The 24041-nt window shown below is 44.4% G+C and overlaps 1 protein-coding gene and 1 non-coding gene across 2 annotated transcripts in view; one reads left to right on the top strand and one right to left on the bottom strand.

The window, feature by feature from the left end:
* The window catches only part of SCD5 (stearoyl-CoA desaturase 5), a 159094-nt gene that overhangs the window by 75750 nt on the left and 59303 nt on the right, over nt 1-24041 (bottom strand). The gene's annotated exons all lie outside the window — the stretch shown is intronic.
* On the top strand, nt 826-898 carry TRNAG-UCC (transfer RNA glycine (anticodon UCC)). The gene has a single exon. It is a non-coding gene; the product is annotated as a tRNA-Gly (tRNA).

The raw sequence follows: 24041 nt of genomic DNA, 5'->3' as shown, positions 1-24041 counted from the left end.
GTGTGACCCAGGGCTGGCCTAGCATTATACCCCATCTTCCTTGTCCTGGGAATAAACACCTGACCCAACTTTTCTCTCTTCTGGCTTAAAGACTAAAGGTCACAAACCAATGCATGATTGTAATAGTAAAGAATGAGGCCCAGAAAGTGAGTCATGAAGATGATGGACAGAGCTAGCTCCACAAGAGCTAGAAGGATAACTGCCTGCATTGAATCACTGGTTGCAGGCCCTGGAGTTCTATAGTTCTTCTTTTGATCCTGTGGGCCTCCCCAGTATTTCTCCTAGTAATGTAAGCCAACAAATTCCCTTTTCTTGCTTAAGCCAGTTTGCACTGGATTTCTGACACTAAAATTCTGCAGAATCTCTAGGAAAGAAAGCAACCTTTTGGTCATAGTCCAAATGAGGATAAACTGCAAAAACCCTGGGCTGGATGTGAGGCTTTATGGGCTGTTCCATTAAGAGGACTCAGTTTTCCTATTTTGACAGGGCTAGTTTGAGAGGTTCTTAACCTGCCTTCTATGATGTTTGTGGAAATTAATATCCAAACAAGTTCTGATGAATGCTGGCTAGCTGGCTCTGAGGTATTAAAGTGCTCAGAAACAGAAGTGATGATTTCAGGAAAAAAAAAGATTAATAAGCAGTGCCAATAACTTTACCAAGTGACTTACACCTCATAGAGAAAGGTGCTAAAGTAATAGAAACCAGAATCACAAAATTACAGAACAGTAAGCGACAAACATGTTGGTCTGTATGCAAATAAGTGTCACCAATTCTGGTTATCTGAAGCCAAAAAGAAATGTATTAAAAAGATATTGAGTAGGGACCTCCCTGGTGGTCCAGTGGCTAAGACTCTGCACTTCCAATGCAGGGGGCCCAGGTTTGATCCCTGGTCAGGGAACTAGATCCCACATGCTGCAACTAAGAGTTTGCATGCCTCAACAAAGATCCCATGGGCTGCAACTAAGACCCAGAGCAGCCAAATACATAAATAAATAAACAAATATATATATATATATATATATAAAAAAGATATTGAGTAGCCTACAGAACTCATGGGAAGGTTGCAGGATAGGGCTTTTGTTCACAGCCTCCAAGATGGCCCCAGCACTCCCCACCTCCTGGCATTCACAGCCTTGTGTAGCCTCCTACCCTTGAGTAACTTGCTTCTAACCAAAAGAACATAGTAACATTGAGGGAATATCTGTTCCATGATTAGGTTACAAAAGATATGATTTCTGTTTTGCTAGCAGATTCTCTCTTCCCTTGGGCTTGGTGAAGTAAGCTGCCATGTCGGGAAGGCCCAGGTGGCAAGGAACTCAGGGTTTCCTACAGCCACCAGCCAGCAAGGAAATGAGGCTCTCAGTTCAACAGTCCTCAAGGAACCGAGTCCTGCCAGCAACAGTGTAAGTGAGCTTGGGGGTAGTTCCTTCCCCAGCTGAGCCTTCAGTTAAGACCACAGCCCTGGCCAACACATTGCTGCCTTATGAGAGATCCTGAAGCAGAAGACCCAGCCTAGCTGTACCTGGACCCCTGCTCCACAAAAACTATGAGAAAGTGAATGCATGTTGTTTTAAACTGCTAAATATCGGGGTAATTTGTTCTGCAGCTGTAAGTAACTAATGCAAGACTTAAGTAGGAAACTTCCGTCGAAGGAAGGAAGGCACCATTTAAATCCCAGTTTAAGAACAGTTTGCCATCTACAGGAACAGAAAGTAGATTCACATTGCATGGGGCTGGGGACAAGGAGGAGAAGTGGGGAGTGACTGCTAACAGGTGCAGGGTTTGGGGGTAAAGAGTGATAAAAATGTTCAGGAATTGATTTTGGTGATAGTTGCACACTCCTGTGAATATACTAAAAGCCAATGAATTGCACACTTTAAATAGGTGAGTTGTTCCCAAATTCTTTCTTCCCTCTCTTCCCTTTCTCATATTTTTCTTCCTTTTTTTTCCCTCCACAAATTAGAGGCCTTTGAGATAATAAGGTAACACTTATTAAGCATGTGCTCTGCATCAGGCATGCTTACATATATTAACCTATTTAATCTTCACAACCACCCTATGAGGTAGATGGGGACAGTTATTATCACCATTTTATTTATTTATTTATATTTTAATTGACATATAGTTAATTTACAATGTTGTGTTACTTTCTGGTGTACAGCAAAGTGATTCATATATATATATATGAATATATATACATATTCTTTTTCAGATTCTTATTCATTATAGATTATTACAAGCTACTGAATATAGTTCGCTGTGCTATACAGTAGGTCTTTGCTGTTTCTCTATTTTATATATAGTAGTGTGTATAATACTTCTTAAAATAACCTCCTTTCATTCACCTTCAAATACTTTGCACACATAAGATCATTGCAATCCCTATTACGGGAGTGATAAAATGAAAAGATCGGTATTTGGGAACAGAGTGCAAAAAGAAGTTGGTTCCCATGATTTCTTAAACCAGTGCACAGTAAAAGTCCAATTAAAAGAAGAAAAATGCACCACAATGCATAACAGTGTCAGAAGGGAAGCTGGAGAAGGGAGCCTACTCTCACTGCATGCCTGCCACGGACCATCACTTTACCAATATATCTAATTTTATTGTTTTATTCCTATGAGGTAGATATCCTAATCCCCATTTTACAGATGGGCAAAACTGAAGCCCAGAGCCATTAAGTAAATGCCTCGGGATCTCACAAGGACAGCGCCGGGGCCCAAAGGCCAGCTCAGGGCAGCCCCAAGCCCTCTCCCTGGTGCCGTGGTCCTCAGCCCTGGCTGCGCATTGCAGTCATCTGGCATCTTTACCAGACGCGAGGCCCATGGGGCCCAGTGAATCAGAGATGCGGGCCGGCAGAGCGGGCACCTCTCTCCACAGGTGATTCTGATGCACTACCGGCCCTGAGACACCGCTGCCCTATAAGGTACCTCCTCCCTTAGAGACCATCTGGTCCCATCCCCTGAATTTACAGATGGAGAAGCCCAGATCCAGAGTGTATTGTGCTCCCTCCAGCGCTCCCAGAGCTGACCCCCACGGGGCTTCGTAAATGCTAAGCAACTCCAGATCAGGAGAGACCCGCTTGCCCTTTTGTGTGAACTCGGGCCTTTTGCACTCTTCTCCTGGCTGCTCCCTTTGATGGCGAGAGCTGCTCGCCAGGCCCTCCACAGAGGAGTCTTTGATATCCAAGCCCCTGCTGGCGGGCAGGTGTGCAGGGGGGTTCCGACCAGAGGACACGAAGCACAAAGCATGCACGGACCTGTCTTCCACCGAGGGAAGGGAAGAGGCGAGGCAGAGGAAGGACGCAGAGGGCCAAGGCTCCTGGGGACAGGGCCACATGGGGGGTGGGGTGGGGCCTGTGTGCGAGAAGACAACGCACTTAGATATCTGCCTTTCCGGCCAGCTTCAGTGTTTTGAAAGTCACACTTGGGCTCTGGCCAACAAATGACTGTTTCTCTTCTCCAGTCCTTCTGAGATTTGGTAGATAAATGGAGACAGACAGACAGAGGCATAGATGGATAGACAGGTACACATAGAGATACAGAGATACATATAAGTAAATGATGGGCCATATGTCATAATGGTTAAGATGAACCTGGGGTTGAATCCCTGGTATACCACTTATCAGTGTGACTTAATCTCTAAACCTTGGTTTTCTCATCCATAAAGTGGGGAAAATAGTACCTGCCCTATGGGCTTGCTGTAAAGATCGAAAGAAGTAACGTACATAAAATGTTAGCCAGGCCTGACAAGCAGTACTAGCATATGTTCTTGCCCTTGGTTATGCCTGGTTATGCCCAAGGGTAAACTATCCCTTTCCCAGCTAACCCCCTGTGAAGACTCCCACACTTTTCATTACTCTAAGCCGGAGGTTCTCAAGGGGGTGGACAATTTTGCCTGCTCCCCTTCCTGGGACATTTAGCAAAGTCTCCGAGACATTATTAGCTGTCACAATCCAAAACGTGAAGGGTGCTACTGGCATCTAGTGGGTGGAGGCCAGGGGTGATGCTGAGAACCCTGCAATGCCCAGATGCTGCCTACAACGAAAGGTACCACTGCCAACAAGTCAATGGTGCCGAGTAGAGAATCCTGCTCTGATTTCTTCGGAACGTTCTTCTTGAAATCTGGTGTGACTTCACTGGCCTTGCTTCCTCACACCTCTCTGGTTTCATGGGGGAGCCGTAGGAGTAACTCACATCTCATATATCATATCATATATCACAGCTTAGCAAAGCATAGCATATCATATCATAAACAAGCTGAAAACAAAGAACTCGGACGAAAGAGCAATAATATTTTAAGTCATTGATTCCTGAACTTTAAAGTGCCAGGGGACCTTGTTAAAATGCAGATGCTGGGCCCTGCTCCCGGAGATTCAGTAGGTCTGGGGAGAGACCCACGAGTTTTGTCTCTAACAAGTTTGCAGGTTTGCTGATGCTGTTGGTCGAGGGTCTGAGTGTTTAGCTGACCCACGGGATGTGAGAAAGAAGGACTGACAAGGGACTGCAGCGACAGGGCAAGGCCCTCTCACGAGATGGTGTTACAAAGGATTGCAGTTAGATCCTATGTCTTCCCGTTAAAGGTTTGGGTTTACAAAGTTCGAGATTCCGAGGCCATTTCCTCCTAGGTGCTATTTCAACACTTCACTCGAAATCAGAACATTTTCAGGGTCTTGAAAACTGTGGGCTTAGAAGCAAAAGGTTTCTTTTTACTGTTAAAACCTTCTAAATTCTATCTTTTTTTTTAAAATTGAAGTAGAGTTGATTTACAATGTTGTCTTAGTAATTCTACCATAAGTAGCAATAACCAACAGCCCCTCTTTGCAATCCGCACCCCCTTCCACTCTGCCCCCTTCTCCTGTGCTGCACATGGGCTGCAGGAAGATACGTGCTCCACTCCAGAAGTGCCCGCATCTTCTAGGAAGATTCAGCGGAAAGGGAACGGAACAGGAGAGCGAAGATATATTTCATGCATTTTACAGGTACTGCCTGTTTTCCTCAAGCATCCTTCCTGCCTTCAGTCAGGTCCACTTAGACTGTTCTGAAGTCCTGGGCAAATCCTACTCTTCCGGGTTGATTTACAGCCTATATGACAATTAGAATGAAAGTCACAGCAGATCACTAATAACCACAAAATTATAGCATAGCATGTTACCACTCTGCTGTTGCACCGCAGTATCTATAATTCAAACAAAAAAGCAGGGAAGAATTCGGGTCTTTTCCAGGACCTCATTCTGTATCCACAGGTCTCACTTCAGGCACTCAGGCTAGACCAGGAATCCCTGTTAGATGCTCTCTGGCCCTCTGTGTTTTCCAACATGGCAATCATCACTTTGTAATGAAATAAGGAATTGTTCATCTAATGCCATCTTCCCATCTAAAACATAATCTCCAGGAGGGCAGGGATCATGTCTGTCCTTCCACGTATTCTCAGCTGGTACCTGTGCAACCAACTTAGCTAGAGAAAAATATGCAACCATGCTGATTGGTTTCACTTTAAAATTCATGAACCTTTAACCTCAGCTGGGCTTTAGTATTACCCAGAAATCATATTACTTTCCCCTGGTCCATATGTTCTCCCTCTCTCCTAGATGTTTATTTCATACCTGCTCCAATCACCTCACCTCCCAAAATCTCCCTCCCCCTCCCCATCTGTTAACGTTGCTTCTGTTTGAGAATAGCAGAACCTCCTCAGGCCCTACCACCTCTACCCACCCTCCAGCATCCGAGCCTGTGCACCCTGCCATTTCTCCATTCCTACAGATGGCCAGTCCACGTGCCCTTTAAGGCTGGCCCTTCCTTGTGCATCGCATCCCCTCCATCCTACTCGATTGCTCTGCCATTTCCCCTCTCTCTGCATCCTCAATATCCTCCCTCCATATTATTCCTGTGGCCTATAGCCACGCTGTTATTTTTCTCATTTCAAAAAACAAAATTAAAAAAACTCTCTCGGGCCTTCCCTGGTGGCGCAGTGGTTGAGAATCTGCCTGCCAATGCAGGGGACACGAGTTCGAGCCCTGGTCTGGGAAGATCCCACATGCCGCGGAGCAACTAGGCCCGTGAGCCACAACTACTGAGCCTGCGCGTCTGGAGCCTGTGCTCCGCAACGGGAGAGGCCGCTATAGTGAGAGGCCTGTGCACCGCGATGAGGAGTGGCCCCCTCTCGCCGCAACTAGAGAAAGCCCTTGCACGAAACGAAGACCCAACACAGCCAAAAATAAAATAAAAATAAATAAATAAAAAATCCTTCCCTAAAAAACAAAAACCAAAACTCTCTTGACGCCCTTTCCCCATCTAGAGCCTATTCCATTTCTCTGCTCCCCTTTACACATAATTCATTGAATGGATTGTCTCTTAATTGTGGATTACAGTTCTTCACTTCCCATTTTCTCTTAAGCCCATTCAATTAGGATTTTGTCCTTCTTCTTTCATCCCCACCCCAATCAAAACTGCTCCTATCCAGGTCCAGACAAGACAGATGTGGTCCCTTTCCTTGTGGGCAGTCTCTAGATGGATATTAAGCAAATCGTTATGCGGGTGATGAACACAATGGAGGAGAGGCAGAGGTGCTATAGGAGTCCCTGAAGGAGGGACTGGCATTCCAGGTAGAGGTGACAGTGTGAGCAAAGGCTTGGAGGTGTGACGCTTCCTGGGAGGAGCACTGCCAAGTGGTTGGCTCTGACTCCTGGGAGGGGGTGTGGGGTGAAATGAAATGCAAAAACCAGGCAGAGGCCTGACCAGAAAGGCACATATGTGATGCTAAAAAGAGATATTTGATCTTGAGGACAAGAGGGTACCACTAAAGAATGTTACATGATCAAATTTAGAAGGACAGAAAGTGTTGTGGAAGATGGATTCTAGTGGGCTGAAATGATCACTTTTGCCAGATAGTCTCCATGAGCCCCTGCAGACACACACTCTCCTTTCTCATGCTGCTCTGGGCCCTAGGAGGCTGGCCTCTATAGGCTGGACCAACGGGCTCCTTCTGGGGCTGGGCTAGGTGCATCAGAATTACTTGAGGAGCTTTAAAATCTATACACATCTTCTAGAACCTTATACTGATGAGGCAGGGGTTTGTAACCCCAGGTGATTCAGTTATACAGCCAAGTATGGGAGCGATAGACAAGGACAGTGCTTCTCAAACTAATGTGTCTATAAGTCACTTAGGGATTTTATTAAGTTGCAGATACTAATCCAGTAGGTCCGGGTAGGGCCAGAGACTCTACATGTCCTACAAGCTCCCAGGTAATGCCACTGCTGCTATCCCAGGGACCACACTTTGAGTTGCAAGACACTGGCTAATTCCTGCAGAGACTCATTTAGGACCAAGGAAACCTAGCTTCTCCTCTTGGCTTGTGACGCAAGCAAAAGGATTTTTAGTGACAGAAGCCCAGGATGGAAGTCTCATCTCCCTACCCACAGCCTATGCTTGCTCTTCCTATGTTCCCTTCCTGCTTTCTTTCTTTTCTCAGGCACAGAGTGAAAAAGTTTATTTCAGGTAGATTTTTAAATTTAGAAGATGAGAAAAGGGCTGCCTTCAAAACATCACAAAAACAATTCCATAATATAAAAACACAGGAACTGAGCTGCTAAAAGAACTATGGCTAATGTTCATTGCAGCTCTATTTACAATAGCCAGGACTTGGAAGCAACCTAAATGTCCATCGACAGACTGAATGGATAAAGAAGATGTGGCACGTATATACAATGGAATATTACTCAGCCATAAAAAGAAATGAAATTGAGTTATTTTTAGTGAGGTGGATCGACCTAGAGACTGTCATACAGAGTGAGTGAAGTAAGTCAGTAAGAGAAAAACAAATACCGTATGCTAACACATATATACGGAATCTAAAGAAAAAAAAAAAGGTTCTGAAAAACCTAGGGGCAGGACAGGAATAAAGATGCAGATGTAGAGAATGGACTTGAGGACACGGGGAGGGGGAAGGGTAAGCTGGGACAAAGTGAGAGAGTGGCATGAATTTATATACACTACCAAATGTAAAATAGATAGCTAGTGGGAAGCAGCCGCATAGCACAGGGAGATCAGCTCCATGCTTTGTGACCACCTAGAGGGGTGGGATAGGGAGGGTGGGAGGGAGACGCAAGAGGGAGGGGATATGGGGATGTATGTATATGTATAGCTGATTCACTTTGTTATACAGCAGAAACTAACACACCATTGTAAAGCAATTATACTCCAATAAAGGCGTTAAAAAATATAAATAAATGAATAAATAAAAGAACTATGGTTGAAGACCATTTGTGCATTGCAGCACCTTCACACCGCGGTGAGGGAAGAGGTCTGATTAAAGAAAAAAAGGTCCCTGAATAGGAATAAGAATTTGTTAAACAGAACCTTAAGAGCTCTTAATCATTACAGAATGGTGTTGACAGCCTTCCTCCTGAAGGAAAGTATGTAAAACAAGCTGACCAAACTGAACGGTTAGGGGAAGGAAGCGGAAGAGTTTATTCTTTTTGTTCTCAAGAAAATGTCAAAGACTAACACTGTTCTGCTTCCAGCCCACTTCTAAAAATATCTGGCATCTAATGAAAGTGGCCACACGTATGAGAAGAGCTATATTTGGAGCTGTTGATCATTTAACATTTTACTAAAAATGCAACAAACAAACAAAAATCCAAGTTATTTTATTATTTTATGATCTATCAATATTTCTTCAGTACTACACCAAAGCAAGCCCCTGAGAGATAACTACTACAGAGCATAAACTAGTTCAGACTGGGATCTTTCCAGTGTGGCTTCCGGCTCCCTCGATGCCTTCTTACTTCCTTGTTCAAAACCTCTTTCCCTCCCTCAAATGACACAAAGCTTCTGGAGGGTTGGGGGGTGTGATCATTTTTTAGGCGTGGGAATCAGAGCTCGCTGGAACACCACAAGGAGAGCGCTGGCTTCTTACACAGAGGAGTGAGGAGGCGCACAGGTAAATCAATGAATTCACAGGTGAATTGCCTGCCTATCTTCTCCTAGCTGGCGGGGGTTGGGGGGGGGAATACCATCTTACTCTTTCTTAGTCTTAGTTTTCTTATCTATGAAACACACACACAAACAAAAGACTATCTCAAAAGGTTATTGTGAGACGAATGAAAAAATATATATAAGGTTTTAGCAAATAGTAATATCTTAATAAACATTACTGAGAACACCATTATTCTTATCACTAGGCAAAGATTTTCAGACTGAGGCTGGGAGACCAGGAAGCAGGGTCTTCAGAGGAAAGGATGCCCCAGGTCTCAAGAGCAGCTCTTTTCCTTACCCTCATCCTCAGCCCTCCCAGGTTCTTGGAGGTGAATTTGGGAAGAGGGAGCATGGTTCATGATACAGGATAACTCCCATCATCCTCTCTGTCTCTCTCTCTCACAATCAAGATCAAGACACAACTATCAAAATCAGAATTAGAGATAAATGAATACAAAGAGAAAAAATGCACTGCACTATGGGCACACTGAATTTCCTTTTTCATTAATTATTCAGTTGCGATTTTTCTCTTGGGCAGTAAGAGTGTGTGTGTGTGTGTGTGTGTGTGTGTGTGTGAGAGAGAGAGAGACAGACAGAGAGAGGAATTCATATACTTCATATTGTTATAGATATGCTTCACATTGTGTATGCTCATTAATGTCTCTGACCATAAATGGGAAACTGCAATATCAAAAATGACAGTCTCCCTGAGGGAAGACTAAAATTTAGAAACAGCACCCAAACTGGTCATTTTGGGGGAAGCGGAAAAAAGAAGGATTTCTGCCCTTATCATCTGAATGATCTGGGTACTTATGAGTCACCATTCTCTCTCTCTTCTAACAAGCAATTTCCCTAATAGAATTAGGACAGCCAATGGTTAAAGCCCAGCCCAGAGGTTTAGGCAGGAGTCAGCAGGCCTGTTAGCAGCAGTGAAGCATGAAGATGTGTCACCCAGGCCTTCAGAGGGCTGAGCGCTGAGCCCTGGAGGGGTGTCTTGGAGGAAAGTTTGACAGGAGAAGCCCAAGGCACCAATATTGCTTTGATGTCTGAGCCCTTTAAAGGGCTGGGAATTAAAGTGAAGTGGAGGGGAAACGTCCCGGGAGGCACAGCTTTCTCTGTCTTCGTTCCTCCTCAAGGATCTCCTCCCCCTCCTCCCCCTCTCTTCTGACCAGAGAAGGGTCCTCCCCGGGGCTCCATGTGAACACACTGGGCTCGGAACAAACGTCCCCCATGGAGCAGAGCAGGCCAAGGACAGAGACGAAACACGTTTGACAGTGAGGTGCCCCCAAAGGGAAAATTGACAAAATACAGTTCTTCCAACGTTGTTTTTACCACACTAATGTTTCTGCCTTAAATAGAAGAAAATAGTTAAAATTTTAATAAGACAGCATTCTGTCAAGACACCAAGAAATCCCCTTCGATTCTCTGATTGGGGACCACATCATCGGGGCAGCCTGACCTAGTTCACGAACTCCGGTTTCAAGGGCTTCCGTCACACGTTTTTATTCCTGCCAAGTCTCTGTAAGTTGCTGTGAATAGCCCAAGGCAGATTTTTTTTTTCTTTGCAGCAAAATCCAGGGCCTGATTTTCTGATCCTCACAGGTTTTGAAGCAAAAAATCCAACCTAATTTTATGAGTTGCCTTAGCAAACTATCACCATTCCTTCCTTCCTTCCTTCCTCGATAAGCATGTAGCAACACCTTCGGTGTGCCCTGCTGTCTGCAAGGTACCCAGTATGGAAACGGTCAACATCCCTCCCCCAAGAGCCTCACAGCCAAACTGGCAGCCCTCAGGCCACCATCAGCCCACAGATATTTTGAAAAACTGATCCAACAGTTAAAAATAGAGGATTCCAAGATTTAAAGTCTCTATTTCTAGCTTCTCCTGAAAGATGGAAAGACCTGGCAACACCAGGCCACCTCATTTTCCTGCGTGGTAACGTTTTACCGGAGCTAAATGCCCTTCCCTTGTGACCTCGCCCCACTCACCCTGTACCCAGGTACGCACTAGGATCAACCCTCTTTGTTTATCACCCGCCCAGCCCCTGAGCTGGAGCAGAACCAGGGCTTTGTCCATTAGGCACTGAAGACACAGCACTGATAAGCCCACAATACATTTTCTTTGGAAGGAAAACAAATATAATAGTAAATATGTAATAATGAATCCAGCCTAGGTAATATTTGTCTTTGCACCAACACAGGCGTAAGATATAATTTCTAATTTTTTTGATGGCGGAAGGGGCCCACAATGGCAAAAATCATAACTCGCTAAGTATAGCTGAGTTATACCAACTCCTGACTTGGAAAACTGGTGATTAAAAGGGAAAGGTTTAAGCATTTACCCTGTCTTTTTTTTTTTAAATTAATTAATTAATTAATTAATTATTTAATTTATGGCTGTGTTGGGTCTTCGTTTCTGTGCGAGGGCTTTCTCTAGTTGCGGCAAGCGGGGGGCCACTCTTCATCGCGGTGCGCGGGCCTCTCACTATCGCGGCCTCTCTTGTTGCGGAGCACAGGCTCCAGACGCGCAGGCTCAGTAGTTGTGGCTCACGGGCTTAGTTGCTCCGCGGCATGTGGGATCTTCACCAGACCAGGGCTCGAACCCGTGTGCCCTGCATTGGCAGGCAGATTCTCAACCACTGCGCCACCAGGGAAGCCCAACCCTGTCTTTTTAGAAAGAACTAAAATTCATTCCCAGTTGGTGAGGGAAAGCGCTTCTTTTCGAAGGAGTTCCAGCTAACAAATGTAGATGTGGGGAGGAAACCAGCCTTCTGCAACCCCCGGTTACCCCGTGTGCTATGTGGTGGGAACAACACCCCCAACCCTCCCTCTAGGACCCAGGCACTCATTTCTCCAACTACTGGAACTGCTGGTACCTAACAGCTCTCAGCTGAGTCTTCCTTCTCCCAAGGAACGAAGCTGCCCAGCCCACGGTTATAACCACCCCACCCCCACCCCCCGGGGGCAGCCTGCAACCAATGCTTAGCTGAGAAAGGGGTACAAAGGCCTGGCCCTTTGCCACCATTTGCAACATCTCTGAAGGACCATCTAGTTCTGGAGCTGCCTGAAGCATAGGCTGAGGCCCCAGCGTTGCACCGTAGCTTCTCTCCTTTTCTTCCAGATGTTACCAAGCACAGTTGCTGATAAACTAGTACATGAATCTGCCTCTCAGAATCTGTTTCCCAAAGAACCCAACCTAAAACCCCAATAAATGAATAATGGATTCTGGCAAGACCATCAGTGGGTGCTGTTATGGGTTGAACTGTGTCTCCCCGAAATTCATGTGTTGAAGTCCTAACCCCCAAGTGCCCCCAGAATGTGACCTTTTATGGAGATAGGGTCTTTACAGATGGACTCTGTAGGACAGAGTGGGCCCTGAACCAATATGACTGGGTCCTTAGAAGAAGAGGAAATTTAGACACACAGGCACACAAAGAGGGAAGGTGATGTAAAGGGACACTGGGAGACAACCACCTGCAAGCCAAGGAGAGAAGCCTGGAACAGATCCTTCCCTCAGAACCCTCAGGAGGAACCAACCCTGCCAACCTCTTGATTCCAGCCTTCTAGCCTCCAGAACTGTGAGACAATAAATTTCTGTTGCTTAAGCCACCCAGTCTGTGGTACTTTGTTACGGCAGCCCTAGCAAACTAATACAGATACTTAACTCATTAGGTCAAAGGATTGTTGGGAAGCAGGATATCCCCAAGATGTCAAAGCATCATCCCCCAGACTGCTTACTAATTGTAAAGGGGAAAATAAAATTTTACAAAGGAGGAATCTGGCACTTAACCAAGAGATGAAATTTAGCATCAGGAATAGTGGAAGAACTTGACATTGGGTGCCCTTCGATGTGATAAATATGAAGCACATCACATCACCCTTGAGGAATTGTTGCCCAAAATGCTCAACTTTAATCTCAACATGCTTTTATACCAGCTCCCAGTATACAGAAAATAAGGGAGAAAAGCAAACATTCAGACAACTCAAAATGTGGGACGTTCTACAGAAAACTGGCCTGGTCTCTTCAAAAAGTCAATGTCAAAGGTGAGGGTCTGTTCTAAAGACAGAGAACAAATAACAGTCAAATGCAATGCAATAAGCTTGATAGAATCTGGGTTCAAAAAAATCAATTATAAAAGATATTTTGAGAACAACTGGAGAAATTTGAATATAAACTAGACAGATTGTTACTAAATTATGATAATCTCCTTATTTTCAGAGGATACATGTGGAATTATTTAGGAATAAAGGGCCATAACATCTGCAACTTACTTTTAAATGACTGAGAAAAAATTGTAGATAAAGCAAATGTGGCAAAATGTTAATAATTGTTGAATCTGGTAGATGTGCTGGTGTTTACTGTATTATTCTTTAGAATTCTCTGTGTTCGAAAATGTTCAGATTAAAAGTCTGCAGGAAACAAATGTCACTGAGAGTCAATACACAGATACTAAATTTCACCTTTCTTCTTTTGCTTCACACATTAAAAACACCAACCAGTGGAACACAGAGGACCAGCACGTGAGAATATGGGTTAAACCTTGTTTTGTGCTGGCTTTATGATACTCAAGGGATTAAATATATGCATACTTCTTCCTGCCCACAATTAAGTAGGCCCTAAAATAAGTTGGAAAGACAAAGTCAGATTAAAAAAGAAATACTGTAAAAAGATATACATGTGGCTATGTTTCTGTCTTCTCTGGTCCTTTCTGAGTCTCAGTTTCCACATCTGTTAAGTGGGGAGAATAAAACAAATCTGGAAGGCTTGCTTTTAGGATTAAAGATGAGGAAAGTCCAGTGCCTGACCCACAGTAGGTGATAGGTGATAAATATCCTCAGAACTGCTGAGAGGTCCTCCAGCTCAGAGGTCCCCAACCCCTGGGCCACGGATCGGTACTGGTCCGTGGCCTGTTAGGAACCAGACCGCACAGCAGGAGGTGAGCGGCGGGCGGACGAGCAAAGCTTCATCTGTATTTACAGCTGCTCCCCGTTGCTCACATTGCCGCCTGAGCTCCGCCCCTGTCAGCCTTATGGTGAGTTGTGTAATTATTTCAATATATATTACAAAGTAATAATAACAGAAATAAAGTGCACAATAAATGTAATGCACTTGAATCATCCCGAAACCATTCTCCTCCACCCCCAGTCCATGGCAAAATTGTCTTCCATGAAACCGGCCCCTGGTACCAAAAATGTTGGGCACCGCTGCTCCAGGCGGTACTGGGCTGTACTGCCTCTGAGAGAAACTATACATGGCATTTTCTTCTAATGAGCACAATAAAGGTAACCTCTCCCATGCAGAGAAAACTGGGGACACATTTTGTTTACATTTTAGATGGTGCACTTCGTATTTAGGATAATAATCAGGAAGAATTCAACAGGGGTTTCTTGAAGGCCTATTTTAACAAAAAAAGAAAAACCAAGTCAGAATAGTTCCACAAGAAGGAGGCCAAAGTTCCCCTGTGATCTATGTCAAGACCTTGGAATGTTTTATTGCTTTAGAAAAATAACTTCCCTGAGCTTTAGAAAGAAATAAATCTTTCCACTTCACATGCAATGTAGATGATGTTAGGCTATTCTCGGTGTTGAAGGAACTGAAGGACAAAGGCCTTTTCGTGTTTCGAATAAAACCTTGAATGCGAATTCAATTCAAACCTCAAGAGAGCTGTCACTGCCCATCAGCCAACACTAACTTTCCGAGGGTAAAACCCAAACCTGAGTTTTCTTTTCATTTCACCATCAACTACTCACAGTACCTCAATGGCACCTTTTAGTCTCGTCAAGCAAACAAAAATGACAGCTTTGGGTGGCACTGGTATTTGTGTTTTTTTCCCATTTGTTATTGTGACAGCTTTAGCTCATCCATGAAAATTCTAAGACATGATGCCTTGTGAAGATAAAGCCCTAAAAAAGAAGCATTTGATTTTGGCCCAAACCTAAGTAGCATGAAAGTGACAAGATGAGTCACAGAAAAGAAGCGAGGAAAAGCCACCTGGAAGGTTGACGAGCTTCTGAGGCCCTCAAGGGCCTGTACCAGTGGAGTGGGGACAGCATCCTTCCCAAAGGCTCTTAGAGGCACAGGCCACTAAAAAAATAACCCTGAATTTTCACAGCAAGGCTAATAGAACTTTCCCAACCAGGCAGAGTTGAATTACCCACACGCTGAGATGGAAAAAACTGGTTATTTTTATTCTGCTTGTTACGGAGGCAGCTGTATTTATTTATTTATTTAATGGAGACTTGCAGTGAAATATATTACACACTGCAATGTTGAACACACACACAAGTATAACTGAATAAAATTTTCATTAAACAATCCTTAATCCTTACTATATGCAGTGCACTGATATTGTCTGTTTATTTGATTATTTTTAAAATAATAGTCACAATGCAAACTAAAGTGTTTCACACCCACTACTAGGTTACAATGTGCAGTTTGAAATATACTAGGCTGGGTGAAGCCCATGCTTCGCGGCACATTTCTGTCACATCTATACCCCTCCTCATCCGGTCCCTTTCCCTAGGAGCTGCCACGAATCAATCTTGATTGGTCAAGGAAAACAAGACAGCTTTTCTTTTTCCTCCGCACTTCCAAAGTTCTCAAGGGCACCCCTCACTGCTGCCCAGGCTTGTCCTACGGGGTGGAGGCGGACCCATCTCTAATGGAGTGGGGTCTATTTTTCGTTACAGTCATCACAGGATAAATGAGGGTTGTGTTATACAAGGGGCCACCCTATCTCATGTCTGAGGCTCCTGGGTTCCCAGCCAAGGGCAGAGAGCTTTCCCCACCAGCAAGACCAATCAGATTCTCATCTCATGTCTCCTCATCCTTGGATTCAAGGGAAACCCCAAACTTGACTATAGGACGAGGGGATTTTGGTGCAACAACGACATGCAGTGGGCATGCCACAGTGCTGCCCACCTGCAGAGGGTACCGCCTGCATTGTCTCTGGAACAGTCCATGAAGGGATGCCAGTCTCCCGGAGCACAGTGAGTAGTGCCCTTGCAGCGTGCACCCTGGCCCAGCAGCCAAGTGATCAGACAGGCACTCATCCTCACCCTCTTTGAGGGTCCAGGCCTCACGCCCGGCCTCCCCACATCAGAAGTCACGGCTCACACGCACCCCCAGCCTCTGTGAATGTTCTTTCATCTCCCACGGACACGGGCTGCTCTAGACTTCGGTTCCCTTTTTGTGTTTTTGAGAACTAATGGTCTTTCCTGTCTGTCCCTTAGACACCCCCCAACAGCCAGTCAAAACTGTTCTGACTTCATAGGTAAATCCCTCACCGAGTGGCATTTCCCTGGGTTTGGGGAAGTTCAGCTGCTCTCAGCTTCTCCTCTTTGGCCTTGAGCTTTTCCATGAGCCAGACTCTCTTATCTCCTCTGCATCTTCTTCCCACCTGGCGCTAGTCCAGTAGCTTAAGCCATTTAAGAATCATCATTCTGAATTTACCTGTGTAGGTCCTGCTTTTGTCTACCTGTCCTTTTTTTTTTTTTCCTTTAACATATTTTAGTTCTCACAATTCTTCCCTGGCACTGTGTGTCCCCCGAGTTACCAGTTAAGGGTCTGTCTCCTCCTTCCTGAAGAGAGTCATCAGGTGGCTGTCCGCACAGCTGTTCCCAACCTGGGCAACACACCAGGGTCACCCAGGGTGCTTTCAGAAGTCTCTGGAGACACAGATGCACCCAGACCAATTAAATCAGACCTCTGGGGGTGGGGCCCGGCACTGGTATCTTTAAAGCTCTGCAGGTGATTCCAAAGTGTAGGCAAGGTTGAGAACCACTGTTTATTATTCCCATTTACAGCAGGTTTCATGTTTAAGACACGTCTTCGACCAGTAGGAGAGCAGATGCTCTGACTTCCAGATTCAAGACCGTTCCGTCCTCATTGTCCAGGAAGGTCACTTGCAAAGGTTACATCGCAAGCCAAGAAATCATCTTTTAAACCAAAATCAAGCCAGTTATTCCCAGCACAACACAAATATGAGGATCTCAAAGGGGACCTAACTAGTGCACCAGCGCTGGAAGCTGCAGCCCCAGGAGGAAATACTGAGGGAGGTTTCATCTCTGAGGGTGAGACCTCAGGGCCCAGGAGGAAGCTAGTAAAGCAAGAGGGAGATGAAGAGCTACAGCAGTTGGGGCTGCATCTGTCCGGAGAAGTTGGAGAGCTGCAAAGAGGATGTGGCTTCTGACCTGGGTTCTTGAGAAGGAATTGGGACTTCCCAGGCAGAGGCAGGGAGAAAGGCATGGCAGTGCTTCGAGAAGCGCCAGAAATTCTGTGTGGCCAAGGCCACAGTTTTTTCACCTATACCTCACCCATCTACCTCATACGTGAGGGAACCATCTTTGAGTCTTCAAAAGCTGAAATGGTAACCCTGAAATTAAAGAATCCAAGTTACCAAGAGGTTTCCATCCCAAAGGCTTGGGGTAGATTGCCAAGTCTGTGGAGGCCAGTTGGTTCTTGTTCGGAAGGCAGAGGGATGCGATTGGGCTGGAAGTGGAAAGCAGCATTTCCCAGTAGAGAAGAGAAGCTGTACCGCAGGTGGTGACAGAGCCACGGGGGCCATCGGGGGAGCAGGGAGGCTGGGCCAGAGGTAGAGATCGGGCAGATGGCTGTTGAACACCAGGTTGGGATTACTGAGGGTCCTGCAGAAGGTCAGTTACCTTTTCTTGTATTTATGCCTCGCCTGATAGGCTCATCTGTAAGCTCCCTGAGAGCAGCCATCAGCTCTGGCTTTCACCCCACCACCAAGAGCACCAGCACACAGCTCTGAACCCCACAAGTCTGAATAAAGAAGAGTTTGTCAGTGGAGTAGGAAACTTTCTTGGAGTTCATGGCAGTGGTGGGGGGGAGGGGTGGAAGGGATATGTTTAGGAGAAAGCATTTTAAACATACCAGCATCTTCTTGAACACGAAGAGCATACGCTCTTGAAAAATTGCTTCTTCTAGGGAAGGTTCCAGTCAAGAGCTTACAGCCTCCAAGCAAGTCAACCTTTCTGTCTATACAGTAGCCCCCCTCCCATCTCCTCACTCCCCCAAACCCCAACTCCCACCACAAGACCCATCAAAGACCAAACCGGCCTGCTCCACCCCACCAGGGTGTTTTAGTGCTTTTCTTTTTTAAAAAAAACTTTTTATTGAAGTATAGTTGATTTACAATATCATGTAAGTTTCAGGTATACAGCGCAGCGATTCAGGTATATATATATAGATAGAGAGGTTTCCCTTATAGGTTATTATATAATATTGAATATAGTTCCCTGTGCTATACAGTAGGTCCTTGTTGGTTACCTATTTCATACACAGTAGTGTATATATGTGTGTATATTAATCCCAGCCTCCTAATTTATCCCTCCCCTGACCCCCCTTTCCCCTTTGGTAACCGTAAGTTGGTTTTCTGTGTCTGTGAGTCTCTTTCTGTTTTGGAAATAAGTTCATCTGTGTCATTTTTTTTTTTCTTTTAGATTCCACATATAAGCGATATCATATGATATTTGTCCTTCTCTGTCTGGCTCATTTCACTTAGTATGATAATCTCTAGGTCCATCCATGTTGCTGCAAATGGCATTATTTTATTCTTTTTTATGGCTGAGTAATATTCCATTGTGTGTATGTATGTATGTATGTATGTATGTATACACAACACATCTCCTTTACCCATTCATCTGTTGATGGACATTTAGATGTTTTAGTGCTTTTCAACTCCTTTCATTTCATTTTCCTTCTCAACTTGATGACTGATATGCAGAGGACCAGCCAAGTCTGCCATTCTTGACAGCAGAAAGCCGGGGACGCGGGGTGTGGAGGGTACCAGCAGAGTCCTTCCCCGTGCTTACTCCTGGTAGTCAGCTGGATGTAGCTGGAAGCAGCAATTATTTTGTCTTCGTCAGGAATCCAAGGTGCAGAATGCCGCTGCTGGGCCGAGGCCTGGCACGTGCCCAGCCTGGCTAGGCCAGCTCTGAGGAGCTTGCAGGGTGGGTGAGGGCAGAGTGAGCCACCAGCTCCCTCCTTCTCCCTCCCCACAACGCAGAGTAGCTTCCTCACAGCCTTTGCTATGAGCCGCTCCAGGACAGGGCTTGGGGCTGTGAGAGCCCTGGAAACAGCTACCATCACCACCGCAGCGACTACAGTATAGACACCTAGGGGCCGAGGGCTGGGGACTTAGAGCCACATCCCAGCTCTGCGCTTGCAGCCTGGAAGTGGAACCTTATTTTCAGAGCTTATCTGCATGCCTCACAGAGCCTCTCCAGGTGCTGGGATGTGGCGCAGTTCTGACGAGCGTGGGTTCTAGGGTTTGGAGCCCTGGGCGAGGAGCCCCATCACACTCTACCTGCTAAGACAGAGAGTGAGCTAGAGAGAATCCAGACCACTGAAACTGGCAGCCACAGAACTGTCAGGACCCCAAACAGGCTGACTTACTCCTCACTCCCTTTCCTCCCCAGAGGTAGGAAAATGACTGCAGTTCCCACTTTTTTCTCATTTACATAATCTCACCTTTTACGTTGGAAAAGGCGAGTCGTCATCTGCCTGGGCCAGACCCAGGTGCCTCCAGCTGTTGCCTCTTACAAGCCCCACAATTCCAACCATGAATGTTGTCATTAGGGTCCCTCCCCTCCTCTCCTCACTTTCCTTTATCACCTCCATCTTTGCTCAAAGGCCATTTTTTTCAGGGGAGGAAGATTCTTTTCTCTCCTCTCCCATTACTTCCAAAATCATCTGCTGTCTTTAAACATGGAGCCACACATCCAGATGTGTTTCTCTGCCTATTTTGTGTTCAACATTTGCTACCCCCAGTCTTCTCACTGGCTTGAGTCTCCCTGTGGCTGAAACTTCACCACTTGTCAGATCCTGCTGAAATTCAGGCGCTGGCTAGGTTCTGAGATGGCATTTTTCACTGGTTTTTGACAGCCCTGCAGTTTGGGGTACAGTCCCTGGGTCCCCTCACTCTAGAAAATGAAAATATTCCAACAGAGCTCACGGAAAGAAATAGAACTCGCTCGGCTTGGATAGGAGAGCTCTTGATCCTCTTCCTCAGCGGTTCTCAAAGTGTGGTTCTAGAAGCAGCAGTGGCACCGGAATTTGTTAGAAATGCTATTTGCATCACCATCAGTCTAGGAGAAAGAGGTGGAGCAGTGGCCCCCAAACACTGGCATGAATGATGACGGGATGATAATGGCTAACACTGATTAATCACAGTCACTCTGCACTGTCCCCGATTCTAAGAACTTTATGACACATTCAGTCATCACAATGACCCTCTGAGGGGTTAAGTACTATTAATAAAACCTGCAATTTTACAAATGAGGTAACTAAGAAATGGAGAGGTTAAGCAACTCAGTGTCATCACAGAGTAAATGAGAGAACAACATGTCTGTCTAACACACACACACACATACACACACACACACACACACACACACACACACATATACACACACACCCCTTTACCTCACTCCTCTTTCTGACTTTGGTCTTCTCTTCCCAGGGCATGGGTAAGCTAGGCCTGGTTCACTGTCACGAGGCAGTGAAGTTCAGTGGTCCCGAGCCTGCACTTTGGGCCAACTGCTTGGGTCTGAAGCTTGCTTCTACCATGTCATGAACTCAGACAAGTTACTTAGGTTTTTGGTGACTGTTTCCTCAGCCATAAAATGGGGATAGGGGATTTAATGCAGTCCCTATCAAATTACAACACTTTTCACAGAACTAGAACAAATAATCCTAAATGTATATGGAACCATAAAAGACCCAGAATTGTCAAAGCAATCTGGAGGAAAAAGAACAAACCTGGAAGCATAACCTTCCCAGACTTCAGACAATACTACAAAGCTATAATAATCAAAACAACATCATATTGGTACAGACATATGGATCAATGGAACAGAAAAGAGAGCCCAGAAATAAACCCACACATCTATGGTCAATTAATCTTCGACAAAGGAAGCAAGAATATGCAATGGAGAAAAGACAGTCTCTTCAGCAAGTGGTGTTGGGAAAGCTGGACAGCTACATGTAAAGCAATTAAGTTAGATCACACCCTTACACCATACACAAAAATAAACTCAAAATGGCTTAAAGACTTAAATATAAGACATGACACCATAAAACTCCTAGAAGAGAGCATAGGCAAAACATTGTCTGACATAAATCGTAGCAATGTTTTCTTAGGTCAGTCTCCCAAGGCAATAGAAGTAAATGCAAAGATAAACAAATGGGACCTTTGTCAAACTTACAAACAGCAAAGGAAACCATACAAAATGAAAAGACAAGCTACAGACTGGGAGAAAATACCTGCAAACAACGCAACCGACAAGGGCTTAATTTCCAAAGTATACAAACACCTCATACAACAAACAACCCAATCAAAAAATGGGCAGAATGCCTAAGTAAACATTTCTCCAAAGAAGACACACAGATGGCCAATAGGCACATGAAAAGATGCTCAACATCGCTAATTATCAGAGAAAGGCAAATCAAACCTGCAACGAGGTATCACCTCACACCAGTCAGAATGGCCATCATTAAAAAGTCTACAAATAACAAATGCTGGAGGGGGTGTGGAGAAATGCTCTTGGTAGGAATGTAAATTGGTGCAGCCGCTATGGAAAACAGTATGGAGGTTCCTTAAAAAACCAAAAATAGAGCTACCATATGACCCAGCAATCCCACTCCTGGGCATATATCCAGAGAAAACTTTAATTGGAAAACATGTATGCATCCCAACGTTCATAGCAGCACTGTTTACAACAGCCAAGACATGGAGCAACCTAAGTGTCCATAGACAGAGGAATGGAAAAAGAAGATGTGGTATAGATACACAACAGAAAACTACTCAGCCATAAAAAAGAATGAAATCTGCAGCAGCATGAATGGACCCGAAGGTTATCATATTAAGTGAAGTCAGTCAGAGAAAGACAAATATCATATGCTATCACTTACATGTAGAATCTAAAATATGATGCAAATGAACTTATTTACAAAACAGAAGCAGGCTCACAGGCATAGAAAACAAACAGGGTTACCAAAGGGGAGGGGGGAGGGGGTGGGGATCTGGAGTAAGGAGTCTGGGGTTAGCAGATACACACTACTCTATGTAAAATAAACAGCAAGGTCCTACTGTATAGCACAGGGAACTGTATTCAATATCTTGTAAATCTATAATGGAAAACAATTTAAAAAGAATATATATATATATATATATATATATATATATATATATATATATGAATCACTTTGCTGTACACCAGAAAGTAACACATTGTAAATTAACTATATGTCAATTAAAATATAAATAAATAAATAAAATGGTGATAATAACTGTCCCCAACTACCTCATAGGGTGGTTGTGAAGATGAAATAGGTTACTATATGTAAGTATGCTTGATGCAGAGCACATGCTTAATAAGTGTTACCTTATTATCTCAAAGGCCTCTCATTTGTGGAGGAAATAAAAAGGAAGAAAAATATGAGAAAGGGAAGAGAGGGAAGAAAGAATCTGGAAACAACAGCCTGAGAACTCTGTAACAACTTCTCAGGTAAAAAGTCATGAAGGTCTCTGTCTGTTCTCTCGTCTGCTTGGGAAGCACACGCTCATGAAGCATCTTGTGCACGTGCAGATGGAAACGTGAATTTCTCCATTCTGGGTCTCACGCGCATATTTAATCTTCCTGTGAAAGCAGATGGGGTTGAACAGGCCCGCCACCCTCTGACTTTGAGAACTGCCTGATGTAAGCAGAATTCTGTGTCAAAGTACAGAGATTCAGGTATCTCTGCTGCTGCAAAGAAGCAAATATGGGAGAGACCGACGAAATTTAGTGCCTGCTTACACGTAAGGACGAAAAGAAAAGCGGTCACTATTAAATAAAATGACGTCTGTGTCTCAACCCTTAATTAAGAACATCTAGCTACTTCGAGGAAATGTGTGACTATATTTTATTAGGATTATTGTTGCTGTTAGAGGTGGATAGGAGGAAAAATAACCATCAGAGGATGCCGAGCTTGTGAGGCAAGAAGGATCAGACCAGAAGGAAAAGGAGGCCTATGATGGGGAAATGTGGTATTGGCTTAATGAAGGGGGAAATTCTTACAAGGGGAGAAAGGAGCCAACACTTTGCCTCCCTCACTTCAGAAAAACCCCAAGTAATGCAAGCACCAGATCCGAGGGAGGTAAAGCTCTGGCATCAGATGAGCCAACCGGATAGTTAACCTGATATGATTTTCTCCTACAGCCATTCAAGGCTCTTGGTAATCACACGTTCTCTCTCTGTATAATCAGCAGGGAATTTGTGCAGCCCCAAGGATGCCGTTTCTGTGTGATTCCAGCTCATGTTTACGATCTGTGCAGCTGTCAGAAACCACAAGATGGAGATGGAAGGATTTACCTCTTTTCTGTCCTCGATAAATATCAACATACAGTGCAGCCTATAAAACTGGGTTTTTAGCCAATTTTGTAATGAGGGATTAAACACAAACACCAAAGCAACAGAAGACTCAAATTCACTTCTCACCCTGCCATGTAACAAAACTGAATGATCTCTTCTTAGCTTTATTGTTGCTTGGGCATTTTTAAAATATACCTATAGTCAATGTTCATAAAATTTGAGCTCAAACTATTTTTCACTTAGCATTATTTTATATCAACTTTTCTATTTGTTTTCAGAATATACAAATTTATCATTCTTAATAGTAATATTATATTTCATTTTTATACCATAGTTTTTTACTTTATGACTTTTAGGTGTTTGGGGGTTTCTCTTCTGTTTTTTTCCCCTTATTTTTCTTTTTTTGAGTTATTTCTCCAGGATATGGTCTCAAACACATGTTTATCGGGCCAAAGGATGTGACAGTCCGCATGGCTCACTACACTTTGCCATGTCGCTTTCCAGAAATATTGTACTAATTTATGTCAGTAGACAATACAGCTTTCTCAAAAGCCTGCCAGATTTCGATTTTGTAATCATAATGTACTTTTACCAGTTTCGCTGGCATTGCATGATTTTGTGCTTTAAGTTTCCAAGATTACTAGTGAGGCTGAATCCTTTTCCAAGGGTTTGTTTTCTTGTGTGAACGA

The sequence above is a fragment of the Balaenoptera ricei genome, chromosome 5, assembly GCF_028023285.1.
Source record: "Balaenoptera ricei isolate mBalRic1 chromosome 5, mBalRic1.hap2, whole genome shotgun sequence".
Lineage (NCBI taxonomy): Eukaryota > Metazoa > Chordata > Mammalia > Artiodactyla > Balaenopteridae > Balaenoptera > Balaenoptera ricei.
Note: the sequence above shows the minus strand (reverse complement) of the source record. Positions and strands in the feature narration are given on the sequence as shown.